Genomic DNA, 17,027 nt, shown 5'->3' with positions numbered 1-17,027 from the left:
CAAAGGCCAAATAATATTATCAGCCTCCTCAACAAATGCCTCAGAATATTTTAAATTCAGTAACCATCTCTCTTTACTTAAATAGCCATTCATAATTTTTATTCTTTAATATACACATTAGCAATTATTACCATTATTAGCTAAATACCAATTTTAAATTCACACACATTAATATAAATATAATTATATGTAATATATAATTATTTATAATATATAATATTATATACAATATATAATATAATATATTCACACATATGCTATGCTATTCCCTTTTATATCTCTGAATGTCCTTTCGGGTTTACTTTGCTTCATGGGAATTATATCTTTGGTCGTAAACACTTCCAGTTTTTTTATCTTTATGGAAGATTATTTCACTAGATTGAATAATTCCAAATTATCTTTATTTACTCTCTGACCTCTAAAATGTCATTCTACATTCTTCAGGCTTTTATTTTTATGTAGGAAAATTGCCAGCAAAAATATCACTTTTAAAAAAAATCTATTATTTTTTTTCTTTCTCTGACAGATATTAAATTCACTCCTTTTTCTGAGGGCTTCTGCAGTTTTACTACAGTGTATCTGGGTATGAAATTTTATTTATCTTGCTTGGGATTCTCTGAGATTCAAAATCTGAGAATTCATGTGTTAAGTTACTGTGGAGAACCCTCACACGTAATGTCTTCAAATATTGCCTTCTCATTTGCTGTATTTTCTCCTTTGAGAAATATAAGTAGACATGTGTTTGCTTAGACTCTAGCCACCATATCTCTTTAACATCACTTTTATATTTTATGTCTCTTTGGAAAGTAATCCTGATAATTTCTTTAGATCTATATTTCAGTCTTTATTCTCTCCTTTATTGTATCTAACCAATATGTAAGCCAATCATTGATTTTCTAAATTCATTAATTACACTTGTCAGCTCTGGAAATATTCTTTTTTTTTCTGCTTGGTCTTGCTTTGATAGTCATTGGCTCCAAATTCGTGTCTTGTTACTTTTATTCTTGTTTTTAAAATGTGTTAAATTTAAAAAAAAAAAAATGTGTTAAATTTGATAATTCCAATAATTGAAGTTATTAGAGATCTCACTTTGTTCTTAGTCGTTTCTGCTGACTCCCACTAACAGTGTCTTATTTTCTTTTTGTACATTGGGATTTTATCACGAGTTTGAGCTTGGTTGAAGCCACTATGAGTTTTTTGATCCTTACTCTAAGGATGCATTCCTCTGGGGAAGATGCATATTTATTTCTGCCATATCTGCAAGGGAACTAGAGATCTGGTTCATTTTACATTATAGTTCTTTGTAATTTCTAAAGCCATGAAAAAAATTGTAAACCTAGTCTCCAATCCTGTAAGAAGGTTATTGGTCATGTTGCTGATGTTGCTGTTTTTTATAAAAAAATCTTCCAACCAGAGGCAAAACACATTGCATTGTTGATGCTTCTAAATGGTTGTGTTCTCTGATTTAGTCTTTTCTGTAGGTCTCACTCCTACCTGGAGTTCCACCTTTATGTAGAATATTTCCATCTATAATTTCAGGATATTTTTGCAGTTACCCCGTAACAGGTGCTCCAGGACCTTTGTATATCCTCAGGAAAAGAAGCTGCTTAATTCTTAGCTTTTCTCCTTGGTTTATGTTTCTTTTGCACTCATGACCTCAGATTTTCCTTACTTTCTTTTAGGTAAATCCAATCATTTTTAAACTTAAAATATTTTATTAAACCTGTAACGGATTTTTTAAGTGGGGAATGATTTACATCAATATCTCTACTGATGTCATTCCTTCTCAAAATGGAAATCATCATGAGCCCAATGTAGGGCTCAATCTCACAACTCTGAGATCATGACCTGAGCAGAAATCAAGAGTCAGGTGCTTAACTTGCTGAGCCACCTAGGTACCCCAGGGAGTCTTGTCATCTTAACCATATTATGTCTTTCAATCTCTGGTATATTTCTCTTATTTAGGTCTTTTTTCATTTCTTTCAGAAATGTTTGGAATTTTCCAGGGTACAAGTCTTTCACACCCTTGGTTGAATTTATACCCAAGTATTTTTTTTTTACCCCAGGTATTTCATTCTTTTGATGCTATTGTAAATGGTTTTTTAAAATCCCCCTCAGATTGTCCATTGACACTATATTGAAACACAACTGGCTTTTGTGTGTTTTTCTTGCACCCTGAGACTTAGCTCAATTCACTTATTAGTTCTAGTAGCTTTCTTATGCATTCTTTGAGAATTTCTATATATAACATTATGTCATCTGCAAATAAAAGCAGTTTTATTTTCCTTGAATTTGGGCATCTTTTATTTCTTTTTCTCATCTGGTTATTCAGGCTATAACTTACAGCATGTTGTTTAATAAAAATGGTGAAAACATACATTCTTGTCTTGATCTAGATTTTAGGTGGAAATGTTTCAATGTGTCACCATAAAGTATAATGTTAAGAGTCAGTTTTTCACCAAAACTTTTCATAAGATTGATCAAATTTTTTCCCTATTTCTAAGTTTTTCAGTTTTTTTTAATAATGGAAGTGGTTTTCAAATGCTTTTCCTGCATCAATTGGAGACAAATGTGTGATTTTCCCTCTTCTTCCTATTAATGTGATTATTACATTGAATAAACTTTATATACTACCGTTGCATCCCTGGAATAAATCCCTCCTTGGTCATGGTGTATAATGTTTTTAATGTATTGTTGAGTTCATTTTTCTGGTATTTATTTCATTAAGGATTTTTGCACGTGTATTGCAAAAGATATTGGTATGTAGCTTCTTTTCTTGTGATTTTTTTTATTTGGCTTTATTATCTGAGTAATATTGACCTCATAGGATGAATTATGAAGTATTCCCTTCTTTTGTATTTTTTGGAAGTTTGGAAAATATTTATACAAATTACTTAAAAAGTCTTTGGTAGAAATCACCAGTGAAAACATATGGTCTTGGACTTTTCTTTGTTGGGTGTTTTGATTTTGGTTCAATGTCTTTACTTGCTGTAAATCTATTCAGGTTCTCATTTTTTTAATATTGAAAAAAGTTAACAGTTTATTATAATTTGTTTTATTTAACAACCTAGGAAGTTCACAATCATCAGCAGTTCCCATGCAATTTCAGGTGCAATTGGTAATTCAGTTTTGATAGATTGTATCTAGGAATTTGGAAATTTTATGTAGGTTATGTATAAAGTTTTGGTGTATATTTGTCTATAGTACTTCCTTATAATATATTTTTTTATTTCTATAAGGTTAGTGATGTCTCCACTTTCTTCCTGATTTTAATAATTTAGTCAATTTAGCTAAAGGTGTGTCAACTTGTTGATCTTTCAAAGAACCAACTTTTGGTTTCATTGATTCTATTACTTTTCTACTCTCTACTTCATTTTTCTCCATTCTAATCTTTGTTATTTCCTTACTTCAACTTGATTTGTGTTAATTTATGATCATTTTTCTCATTTCTTAAAGTGTAAGATTATTGGTATGATAACTTATTTTCCGTATTGTGTTTACAGCTGTAAATTTCCTTCTTAATACTGCCTTCTATGCAGTTCATAAGTTTTGCTATGTTGTCCTTTCCTCTTTATTCATCTTAAAATATTTTCAAATTTTCTTTGTGTTTTCTTTTTGACTCATTACCTTTTAAGAGTATGTTATTTAACCTTCGCAAATTTGTGAATTTCCTTTTTTAGTTTTCTTTTTGTTATTGATTTTTAACTTTATTCCATTGTGGTTGGAGAAGATATTTTGTATTATTTTGATCACTTAAAATTTATTAAGGCTTATTTTGTGGCCTAAATATAGCCTATCTTGGAGATCACTCCATGAACACTTAAGAAAAATGTATATACTGCTAGTATTGGGTGTAGCATCCTGTATATGTCTGTTAGGTCTAATTGATTATAGGATTGTTCAAACCTTCTATTTTCCTTTTTCCCCCCAAACTTTCTATTTTCTTGTTGATTTTCTATGTGGTTTTTCTGCCCATTATCAAACTGGTAAATAAAATCTTCAGCTATTATTGTCTATTTCTCCCTTTAATTATAAGAAATAATGAAAAGAATTATAAGGGAAAGGAGGGGAACTGAGTGGGAAAAATTAGAGAAGGAGACAAACCATGAGAGACACCTAACTCTGGCAAACAAAAAAAGGGTTGCAAGAAGCAGAGGTGGGCGGGTGGTTGCGGTAACTGGATGACAGGGATGAGCACGGTGTGTTATACTATATGTTGGCAAATTGAACTTGAATAAAAACAAAAAAATAATTGTAACTTTTTTGTTCATATATTGTTGTGTGCATATAGGCTTGTAATTGTTATATATTCTTGATAGATTGATCATTTTATGTGATGTCCTTTTCTTTCTCTTGTAATGGTGTTTATCTTGAATTTTTTTTTCCTATCATTACAGCTACTCAGGTTCTCTTTCCTTTATTTGCATGAAAAACCTTTTTTTGCCCTTTTGCTGTTCACCTGCCTTTTTCTCTTCATAGTTTTGGATCTAAAGTGAGTTTCTTATAGATAACACATAGTTAGATCATGTTTCAAAAATTGATTCTGCTAATCTCTTCCTTTTAATTAAATAGTTTTGTCCATTTCCATTTAATAAACAAATAAGGAAGAACTTACTTCTACCATTTCAGGATTTGTCTCTGTAATGATAAGACATTATTCCCATGATTTCATTTAGTTCTTTGTTTATGATTTCTTTTAGCTCTTTGCATATATTGTAAATTATTGAATTGAAGTTTTGTTCAGTAAATCCAATGACAGAGCTTCCTTAGAGATTGTTTCTTTTTTTAAAAAAAGATTTTATTTATTTATTCATGAGAGACAGAGAGAGAGAGAGAGAGAGAGAGAGAGGCAGAGACACAGGCAGAGGGAGAAACAGGCTCCATGCAGGGAGCCTGACATGGGACTCTAACCTGGGACTCCAGGATCACACCCCAGGAAGGCAGGTGCTAAACCGCTGAGCCACCCTGGGATCCTGAGACTGTTTCTATTAGTTGTTTTTTCCCTGCTGTGCATGCACCATGATTTCTTCTTTCTTTCCATGCCTCCTCATTTTTTGTTCTTGTTGAAAATTAGATATTTGGAAAATTATAACATGGCAACTCTGGAAATTAGAGTCTCTCCTTCTTCCAAGGTTTGTTGTTACTGTTTATTATAGTTGTTATTTGTTTAGTGATATTTTGAACTAATTTTGTGAAATCTATTTTTCTTGTGCCACTGATATCTCTGTCTAGTGGTCAGCTAGTAATTTGACAGAAATTTCCTTAAATATCTGGAACTGAAAAATCCTGCAAATAAAACTAAACATACAAAAGCTCTTTTTAGATAAGGGGTGTGTGTGTGTGTGTGTGTGTGTGTGTGTGTGTGTGTGTTGAAGCATCCTTCAATGCTCAGCCAGGCAGTTTACCACTTTCCCTTAACCTTCACTTCCTGATCATTCCAAAGTTTAGCCAGAGATGAGAGTTTAGAACCTTCTTAGGACTTTTCAGAACATGCACACAGCCCGGAACATACACAAAATCATTTGGATTCCTAGGAATATGTAAAAGCTTTTCAAAGTCCTTATTCTACAAAGCATTTCATTACCTAGTCTTTCTTCCCAATCTTTTTGGTTTGTCCACTGTTTGCCCAACTGTTCTCCCGTGTTCCAGGTGATAGTGTTTAATGTATCTGCCTGCAGTTTTTCCTCAACAAATAATCCTTGATAATTGCCCTAGGCCTGAGAGAGTTCTGAGTTAGGCATAATGAAGGCAAGCCCTTTGACCTAGTTCTTCAGGGAGCCACCAGATAGGTCAAAACAACCATAATTCTTTGAGAATAAGGTCAATACTGCTTTCTCACATCCTAGGAACCTCTATCGAGAAATTGTGTATTATTGTCTTCAAGGCTGACACTGAGGTGCTCACTGGGGGATGGTACTGAGGTAAATTAAAATGTCAGAAACTCTAAGAACAAGACTTGGTTGACTTTTTCTTTCTTTTTCTTTCTTCTTCCTTCCTTCCTTTCTTTTGTTCTTTCTTCTTCTTGATTAAATGTTTCCTTGATTGTTGTTTTAAGCTTTTGACTGGATTTCAAAGTTTCCTTCCCCTCTCAATAGATTCTGACAGTTGTTACCAGGTTATTTGTTGCCTTTGTGAAGGTACAGACTTTTGCAGTTCTCTACTCCACTGTTCTTTGCTGATATTTCAATGAATGTTTTATTATTTTTTGGCTGTTTTAAAAAATTAAAGTGGAAGTGAGTGGAAGAATCCTTTCTGGGTTATTTTGTTAATAAAAAAAGCCTGCACCAGACATTTGACAAGATTCATTTGCATGGAGTGAATAAATTAGGCAAGGACTGCTCCTGACAGCAAAAGGAATCTGACTTAGAAGCAGGCTTAGAAGAACTCCAAACTCTCTTTATCTTCAAATAGAAAGACAGACATTAAGTATATTATTTTTATTAACCAATCAAGTATAATTATTCTAATAAAGAAAAATAATGTTTTTACATTTGTTGTACTTTGAATGGCTTATGAATTTATCTGTTTAACTCAGTGTATTTGATGAGAATCTTATACCAAATAAATTGCAATGTGTTCTAATAATTATTTTCCTAGAGTGCACTACAATTTCATCATGTGCTTATGCAGTATTAAGTCAATAGTAAATGTAGAAGAACCATTAGATTTTTATGTTTCAGGCATTTATTTTTCTTTAGGATACATTTAAGTTATACATTATTTATTGTAAATGGATATTTGGGGAGCTAAATTCTAATTAAGAAAAATGTTGCAAATTTTTTCTCCATTAGTTGATTAGCATTAATAGAAGCATATTTGAATGATATAAATTTAATGGTTTAATTTCATTAATGTGGTTAAAATAACAAATACATCAATTCAAAGAACAAAAGGAATTTGCTTCCAATAGTGGACATTACTTCACTGGTGGAAGGAACACTAAGTATTTGAACCCATTTGTTCTTTTGATTGATAAATCCACCATACCAGAATAAGTAAAATAGAAGGCCTCAACTCCACAGAGTTTTACACTGCTAGATTCTGTTTCTGTCCATTCCCTGGAAGATAAAGTTAAGTAAAGCATGTGAGGTCTTGTTTTGTTAGATTGAATGCTCTGATGAGGGTTTTGTATCTTAATGGAAGCATGGTAGGCAGACTTCCAAAGATGTTCTTCAAGATTCCCACGCCATGATTATTTAACCAAACACTAATCTAGATACTACCGTGAAGAATGCCCAGATGAAATTAAGGTTACAAATCAGCTGATTATAAAGCATAGAGATTATTCTAGATTATAGATTACCTCAATGTAATCATAGGAATCCATAAAAATAGGAGAAGGCAGGAAAACTAGAGGGATGAGGTATTAAAAGAGAGGCAGAGACATGTTGAGGTAGAAGGGGAAGTCAGAGAGATCCTATGCATGAGAAGGACTCAACTTTTCATTATTGGCTTTAATGATGGAGGAAGAGGACCATAAACTAGGGGTGGCCTCTAAGAAAGTGAGAAGGAGCCATATCACTGGCAAACATGAAAATGGGAACCTAAGTTCTATGATCAAATGGACCTGATTTCTGCCAACAGCCCGAATAAACTGGATCTGAAAGCAGATCCATCCTTAAAATCTCCAGAAAGGAATGAAGCCGTACTGACATCTTGATATCCATTTTGTGAAATCCAGAACAGAGAACCAGCTCAGACATGCTGTGCCTAGATTTCTTACCTATAATAGAACTGTGATATTTTAAACTGCTGAGCTTGTGATCATTTATTATGACAAAAAATAGAAAACCAATACAAAAAAAATGTAAAACAGACATCATTTAGAAAATATCCATGGCAGGGCACCTGGGTGGCTCAGTTGGTTAAGTGTCTGACTCTTTATTTTGGCTCAGGTCACGATCTCCGAATGGTGAGATCGAGCCCCATGTCAGGCTCTGGGCTCAGTGTGGAATCCCTTTCCCTCTCTCTCTACCTCTCCCCCTGCTCTCTTTCTCTTTCTCTCTAAAATAAATACATAAATCTTTTTTTAAAAAAGAAAATATTCATGCTAAGAGCCAATGGTGTTGAAACTGGTAATGGCTTCAGAATCCCAGGTGCAGATACTTTACTGATCTCATCTTATACTTCAAAAAGGTGGAAGCAGCCAAAGTCTATGCTTAATGATTGACTTAAATTACAATATCTTTTTTTTTTAAGATTTTATTTATTTATTCATGAGAGACACAGAGAGAAGCAGAGACATAAAGGGAGAAGCAAGTTCCTTGCAGGGAGCCCAATGTGGTACTCCATCCTGGACCAGGATCACGCCCTGAGCCAAAGGCCGAGTTTCAACAGCTGAGCCACCCAGGCATCCCTTAAATTACAATATCTACTGCATTAGAAGTTTCTCTGTATCTTTCATGTCAAAGTTAGAAAATTTGATTGAAAGATATTAGAACCCTAATAATTAAATTGAGGATATATGAGAAGATACAGAGATATTAAGCTTCTCTTCGGGGCCAGAAGAACCTCCACTGAATAGTAATATCAGTTAAATGCAAAGCTTCACCAGATTTTAGATCAATAGGACAGTCACTGAGAAAACATAGAATTTAAAGAAGCATGTATAGAGAAATTCAGAGATCTTGTCATTCCCTTGGAAGCTAGAATATCCCTCTTTCCTTGTTGATGAGACTGTTTCACTATTCCATGAAAGTGTCTTAAGTACCACTCTTGCTGAAACTATTTTCTTTAAAAGCAGATCATTCTTTTTGGCCTCCTATTCTGAGCATTCCTAAACCTGCTTTCCTCCTCAAATGTCAAAAACACTATATTCCAGAATACTTCTGGAAAAAATTACAAAATCAAACCTTCATAAAAATGCTTTCATATTAAAAAATGTACTAATGAATTACTTACTGATTCATGTTGCCCAAAATCTGGGAAATGTGTATAGGGATGGATCTGAGCTTGTTTTTAAAATGAGAGATCATTACTTTTGATTTGATCAAATTAATACGATTCCAATATGTTAGATTCCCTGGAAATGATTTTAATTGTTTTCTTGACTGGATGCCTAAAATCTGAAATCTGAAACTCGAAGGTGATGAAAAACCAGAAAAGCCTTGTCATAAAACATAGAGGATGCCCCTAAGACTTTGATATTAGAAGATTGTCGTGCATCAGTCATGGGCTATTCCAGATCATTTCTTAACTGTATTCCCCAAGAAATGACAAAAACACCCTCTTCCTGAGACTTTAAGAAAAATATGGTGTCACAAGAGCACCAACATCTATGAAATGTGCTTGTTAGTGATTTGTTTAGGATTCAAGATGCTTTTGAGAGACTTGAAATAGGTTTCTGGTTTTGCTGGGCAGGAGGATTGCAGAGGAGAAGAAGCCAGGTGGTTGCCTTTAATCTCCAGGATAAAGAAGCCAGCATGGTAAACAGACTTTTCAAGGGTCTTTGACCATGGTTAATGATTATGAGGTCCTCTAGGACAAAGTAGATTCAGAGTTGGTAGAAGTTTTCCAAATTTCTAAATGCAACAATAGGTTGTATATGTTGGGAGAAGATACAGCTTCATGTCTGGTAAGCTTAGGCTAATTGTGAGAAATCATGATATGTATTTGCCATCTTAAACCTAATCCCAACACCTGAATAGATTCCAAGACTCAGTTGTCCTTATTTATATATCTATTTATTCGTTAAGCAGATATTTGGCTTAAGGGACTTCAAAGTCATTCTGTTTCCCTTTCCTAGTTACATAGTATATATTTGAAATTATATTCGAAATACAGCACACACAAAACACACACACACTGGGAAAATACTCACAAGCTTTTGTGACCCATAAATAAAGGTTATTATGGTATCATTGTGTCCCTTGGGATTTTTTTTTCTCTAAATGAAATAGTAAATTAAAAGTAATATCGCATCCCTAGGGGAATATTTTTCTCCAGAAAGAGATTAGTGCTGCCATCAAAGACTTGAGACACACAGGAAAGATGATTTTTTTAAGGTTTATTTATTTATTTTAGAAAGAAAGAGCAGAGGAGGAGCAGAGAGAGGGAGAAAGAAGCCTCAAACAGACTCCTGCTGAGTGTGGAGTCCTACAGGAGTTGGATCCCAGGATCCTGAGATCATGACCTGAGTTGAAATCAAGAGTTGGTTGCTTAACAGACTGCACCACCCAGGCGTCCCAGGAGTGGGGATTCTCAAAGTGACTCTACTTATCTCTCAAATTGTGGAGGTGCGGGAAATGAGGAGCCTCACTGAATGAGCATGAATTATCTTAAGTGGAACAGATTTAGCTCCAACTGTAGCTGCTCTTCTAGATGTGATTCTCTCGCTGGAGGAACTGGTGCATGTGGCCCGCATGTAGATTTGGGAATGCTTTTCTTCTCTTTTAGTAAATAGAAAATACTAGCAGAAGTTTGCTTGAACAAATAAGAGGAGTAACATGCCCTCTCCTGTCTTCCCAGGACATTTTGTTGCTTGCTCTTCTACGTGGCTAATACTACATTGATGACAGGAGGCAAGAAAGGATTAGCAGGCATTTAACTGCCTTTAGCAGGACATCCACAGGCCATTGGTTTAGAGGTAGATCCCACAGAAAAGTGCAAAGTCTTACTGCCTCAGTGATTTTCTTGTGATCTACTGATTTGGCAATTTGTTTGTTCATGTGGTCAGGAGATTGGAGGGGCAAGTTTGAAAAACTGTAAGAAAGAGATTTACAGAGGAGGAATGTATCTTCCCGGAAACCACAGATTGTGAAGTTATTTGGGGATGTTTACCAAAGCATCACACCCACTTCAGAGGAGCATCTGAATAATCAGTACTGATTTTCTTGAAGAATCTTTCCTTTGTGCAAGTTACATATTTCAAGTGGCCATAAAACAAAGTTAAAGGCTCTGGGTGGCTTGAAAACATGGACTTCCCCTTGACCAAGATCATTTAGGCTACTCTCACTAAAGGATGTCCAATTTACCATCCACGTAAGTAACATTAACACAAGGCATATATTATATCTTAGGAAGACCAACCAGATGTTTTGTAACAAGATAATAACATTGAAACCTTTCTAAGATAGGTTGCCACTTTTCCTCACTGGAAGACATATTTAATATGGATTTAGATTGGTTGTCTTTGTCCATCAAGCATCAGCAAGGAGTAATATAAAGCGACTTATTTATTGCTCTAACATTGTTATGGATTTCTGCATAACATCACTTCTAAGAGGGAGGGGATCTTGAAAGAAAACATGAAAAACAAAGAATTGCTATATTTTGATTCATTAGCCTTACCATATTTGCCATAACCCAGAAGTATCTGTCATTATAAGACCTTTGAATGGTCAACTGAAGTCTCCATTATAGCTCTGCTTTAAACAATTTTAACTTCTTATTTCCATAAGTTTTGGGTCTGCTGGCTTAGAGATATTAGTCTACCAAGGAAGAATACTTCCACCAGGACATACAACAATGTTCCTATTTCACTGGAAACTAATAATGCCACCTGGTCATTTTCAGCAGAACTCTCAGAAAAACGGAAACAATAGACATTTCAGCATTGGTTGGTGTGATTGATCCTGACTGTAAAGGAAAATAAGATTACTACTTCATAATGGAGAAGGAAGATTATGGGGGAAACTCAAGCGGCCTCTCAAGGCACCTTTTTATCTTACCACTTATAATAGTAAAATTCAATGAAAAAAAAAAACAAAAAAACAAAAAAACAAAAACCATACACTGAAAAGACTGTGAAAGTCCTGTCTCCAACAACAATAAAAGTTTTGGTAATCTGTTAGGTTAAAAATAGCAACAACCTCCCTGGTCAGCTGGGGTGCTACTTTGTAGGCAGATGCAGAAAAGGCAATGAGGGAGAGAAGTCGTAAATAGCAGCTCTGTTTCATACACAGTTGTCCAAATGAGAGTAATTACCCCACGAACCTATTTTGTTGCATAACACACCTCAATTTCTGATTTATTTTCTTCCTCCTTCAGCATTGTATTCGGACTATGCTGCTTACCATTGGCTTCAGCAATACTGACTTTCAATGTGCATTGATGGTGTCTGCATATGAGGAATAAGCATCACCTAGGAATCCTGGATTTTGAACATTTTCAAATTAATTGGTAAGACTTTGAGTTGTCTCCCTTTGTGGAAAGAGTGAGCATGTTTATTGTGGCATGGCTGTCTGATGTGCTATCCATTTTCTGTTTCCCTTCTGGAAGTGTGAGAGAGGAAGAAAGATTTACAGAGGTAGCAAGTAGTGGTCCCTTCCTGTACTCTTGCCTTCTTAGCATCTGCATGCCTTTTGTAGTGTAAGCAATTTCCCCACGGTGTCAGTTTTGGTGGGATTCCATTTCAAAAATGAGAAGGACCATGTTTTCTCTTTTCATAGTAGCTGAGATGATATTTTTTTTTAAAGATTTATTTTTTATTTGAGAGAGAGAGTGTGTGAGGAAGAGCAGAGAGAAGGGGGAGACAATCCTCCAGCAGACTCCCCATTGAGCACAGAACCCAATGTGGGGCTTAATCCCAGGACCCTGAGATCATGACCTGAGCCAAAATCAAGAACCAGCTGCTTAAGTGACTGAGCCACCCAGGTGTCTCTGGAATGAGATTTTTGTCCTAGGGACTCTGTGTTGAAAGAGTAATGCTGAGATATGAGAGCGTTTTAGAAATAATTTAATTTGGCTTTATAGATGTTGATACCCATGGTGGGGTGTTGCAGTTCCAGAAGCTGACTGCCAGAGGGGGCAAGGACAGTGGAGCCAGGTTATATTCATATTCAGAGCCTTCCTGTGCCCTGTCCTTGTGCCTGTTTCTCACTGCCAGCAGTCCGTACATGACACCAAGACCTGAAGTTCTCTGATGTCTTTTGTGGCTGAGTTAATAGAATTGGTTTATGTGCCCTCTGACTCCAGCTAATACAATACTACTATTTTGTTAATATTTGCATAGTTTTATATTTATTTATTTATTTATTTATTTATTTATTTATTTATTTTTAAAGATTTTATTTTTAAGTAATTTCTACACCCAGTGTGAGGCTCAAACTTACAACCCGAGCATGCCCCACTGACTGAGCCAGCCATGCCTGCTGCTTGTATAGTCTTGTAATATGTGTGTGTTTGTATGTCTGTGTAGTTACATATATGTAGAGCTATATATATAGATTTATATGTACATATTCTACATAACTAAATATCAACTTATTGCTAAGTCATCATAATATTTTTTCATTTTTCTTTCCATTCTTTAACCTGGCATTCACTATTGATATTCATGAGAAGATAATGGCAAGATATTTTTCCTGTAACAGTATTCTTTCCCTGAATGAGGAGCTACTGTTTATTTCACTTAAACAAGTATAAAATTCATTTTAATTCTACCTTTTACAATTAGATTCCTGATATTGATCACAAAGCACCTCTTTGCACGTGACACTGTGTTAAGTACGATGTAGACTGAATGGACAGCCATGGTGACCTCCTTCCCAAGGGAGCCTGCAGCCCAAGAGAACCAGTGTGATTATAAATAAACATGAACATCCATAGACCAGGACAGACATGGGGGAAATTAATATTTTTATCTATTTATTTGATATGGAGTACAATGGGCATCAGGAGGAAGATTTGGGAGAGAAATAATATTTTTATATGAGAAAGAAACATGAAAATTTTGAGGGCTTTTTTTTTCACCAGTAGTCAGTGTAAGTATTCAACTTGGTGGTAAACTTTACAGATTCAAAATGAGTTCTTCCTCTATTCATTAAGATAGCATCATGAATGCTTGGCATAGACAGCATATGTCTGTGCAGGACAATGTGCTATGTCTGACTGCTAATAAGTCCCTCATGAAGTTGAGTCTTCTGTCTTTATGACATTTGAGCTCTTGGCATACTAATTTTATCTGACACAATACAGTCAGATCCTCCGGATGTGTCTTCGTATTGATCAGTTTCATATAAATAGTTGGTCTTTGTTCCTTTTAAGACGTGATCCTAGAAATAGCTGTTGGACGAATAACAAAAAAACTGCATTCATTCTCACATTGTTTAACAGATAGAGTTTGGGTTGATATTAGAAAATGTTTAGCTGTTGAATGTATTGTCCCAGCAATTTAAGACTTCAAAAGGAAGTTGAATATTATCACTAAAGCTTTGTGTAAAACTTGACAAAAGTGAGAAATAATTAATATTATCCCTGTTAAATGCCAATTAGACAATTACCTGATCTTTGTAAAAAAAAAAAATCTAAAAGAAATGTGGGCACTGTTCGTTGCCCACAGATGTTAACTCCTTCATAGTTTAGTTGCCTTTTTTTCCCATAAGTCATCTACTTCAAGAGAAACTGGGCCCTTCTGCAAAGCAAGTAAGAAAATGCTGATTAGTATGTTAGCCATGGTGATACAATGACCCTTTTGTCAGCAATTCATTCAGAAATGAGCTTGTGACACAGCTGTAGCCAGTGGGACATAGTAGAGATTTTAAGAAACTTTCTCTTGCCATTAAAATGGGAAGACGCTTTTCTCCTCTACTACCTTTGGAAGTATCTTTGTGAGAATACAGTGCTTGGAACTGTTGCAGACATATTAAGCTAACAAAAATAAGCCACGAGGGCAAAGGCCAGTGTGTCAAGATTTGCAGAACAGGAAGACAAAAAGAACCTGGTTCATGGATTACATCATTAAGCCAGTGAATTATCGCTCAAACTGCCCTACCCTTGGGCTTATTATTATGTGACATTTGAAAGTCATCATTATGTAAACCACTTTCTGTTAGGTTTTCTGTACTTGCCACTAAAGCATCCTGATTTAATAAATACCTTTATTATCAAAAGAAGACTAAAATTGCTATTCAAGTATATGTAAGTTAGAGTGACACAGTTATAGGGATAGCATTGATTAGATTCTATTAGGAAAGCAAATCCTCTACAAACTTGAGTACTTTATTATTGGTGTGTTCTTACACCGCTCCTGAGAATCACAGAGAACATGCTGGAGTGGATAAGGGAAATTGCACATTGCAGTGTAGTCTGCCATAGATGGAGATGGCTTGGATATTGTCATTATTATTATCATCATCATTAATATAAGCTCCAGTGAGAATCGCTGGTGCTCCCTGAACCTCAGTTTTCTTATCAGCAAGGTGAAGTGATTATATAATTTAGTTTCTTAAAAAATCCCTTCTAGTTCTACATTTTTATCTGGTTGATTTATTTTAAAATCAGATGGTGCTTCTTGTAAGAAGTAATTTATAAAAGTTCCTAAAACCCAGGGAAGATTTTTTCCACTAATTTCTTTTTCTTTCTCTGAGATGAAAAGTTATGTACTTTGACAGAAGCATGGAACCAGGTACTGATAATAAAACACTAAGACAGCAGATATGTGATCCAAGCCTTCACTAATCAATGTAAGAGAATCATTTAAACCTAACTACCAATATGAACATTCACTGGAATCTAGAGAGTCTAAGAATACATGCCCAGAGAGATTAACTTGAAGCTGGGCTTTAGGAATACATAGGACTTACCCATTTGAGGGGCTTGGGGATTTAGAGAGGGGAAAGCATGGGTGAATGTACAGTGTAAAGTGACAGCTGAATACATTCGAGAAACAGAAGGGATTCCAATGGAGTTGGGACCATGGGGAGACATGTGTAAGATGAAACTGGATGGGAAAGCAGGGACTGGTCATAGAACACTTAAAAATCATGTAACTTCATCACAAAGACAATGGTAATTGGGATATAAAAGACAAAATTGGAGGGATCCGTGCTTTCATTTTTCCAGACATACCTGCTTTTCTCTCTACTCCAAACATGATTCAACTACTCTCTGGGCATACTCTGTCTTTGTGAAATCTGCATTGTCAAGACCTGCATTTCCAGGGCTAGGTGACATTACATATGAGGTTCACTATTTTGGCAGAAGAAATCAAAGTTAAATAAAGAGTAGTCTAGATAAATATTTTCTAAGCAACTGAGTGCCCATCAACTGCTTTTAGTGTGGTAATGATGAGACTACCAGATGGAATAAGCAAAGTTGATTGGATGAGGGAGCAGTATACTGATATATAGGCTTTTAACACACTTGAAGACTGTTAATAAGTTTAAATAACTACTCACACTCATACTAAGCAGTCATTGCCTGTTTTAGGAATTGGAATCAGTGCAATCAATAAGAACATTCAAATTGCAGCTTTCATATACTAATCTGACTTATTATTATCCCAGATGAGACCTCATTGGATTTGAATATAGATCCATCTAATAACACAATGCATCGACTTTTATATGGGTAAAACATAATTTCTTATATTTTATAGCATTCAGAAATCAAGTCTTAACAAGACTCTAATGTTCTTTTCTTACTAAGAGATAGTTCCTATACATAATTTATTTTTATTTTAGAGATTATTATTTTTTCTTTTTTTAATTATTTTTTTCTTAAGATTTTCTTTAGGAATTCTGGATATTTGGTATTTAATTTCTTAGTATAAAGCATCTATGATTCCAGCCTTGGAATTCACTTTTCATTTGATGAGTGAATCATTGAGTGTGATATATTTCCCTCAATAAGTGTAAGCATTTTTTTATAATAAAATTATGTTTTATTGGTGTTCAATTTGCCAACATACAGAATAACACCCAGTGCTCATCCCATCAAGTGCCCATCGCCCATTCACCCCCACCTCCCGCCCTCCTCCCCTTCCACCACCCCTAGTTCATTTCCAGAGTTAGGAGTCTTTATGTTCTGTCTCCCTTTCTGATATTTCCCACTCATTTCTTCTCCCTTTCCTTATATTTCCTTTCACTATTATTTATATTCCCCAAATGAACAAGAACATACAATGTTTGTCCTTCTCCAATTGACTTACTTCACTCAGCATAATACCCTCCAGTTCCATCCACGTTGAAGCAAATGGTGGGTATTTGTCGTTTCTAATGGCTGAATAATATTCCATTGTATACATAAACCATATCTTTATCCATTCATCTTTCGATGGACACCGAGGCTCCTTCCACAGTTTGGCT

General features: G+C 35.0%; 1 long non-coding RNA gene across 2 annotated transcripts in view; it reads left to right on the top strand.

The window, feature by feature from the left end:
• LOC112653718 (uncharacterized) overlaps positions 1–14,276 on the top strand; it is a 44,434-nt gene extending 30,158 nt beyond the window's left edge. The window contains exons 4-5 of one of the 2 annotated variants that reach the window (XR_003132427.3): positions 11,989–12,120; positions 13,397–14,276. This is a non-coding gene — a long non-coding RNA (uncharacterized LOC112653718). Of the gene's footprint in view, positions 1–11,988; positions 12,121–13,284 lie in introns of both variants that reach the window. The other variant, XR_003132430.3, reaches the window with a different exon arrangement.
• The last annotated feature ends 2,751 nt before the right edge of the window (positions 14,277–17,027 follow it).

The sequence above is a fragment of the Canis lupus genome, chromosome 3 (assembly GCF_003254725.2).
Source record: "Canis lupus dingo isolate Sandy chromosome 3, ASM325472v2, whole genome shotgun sequence".
Classification (NCBI taxonomy): Eukaryota; Metazoa; Chordata; class Mammalia; order Carnivora; family Canidae; genus Canis; species Canis lupus.
This window is presented reverse-complemented; position numbering and strand designations above follow the sequence as displayed.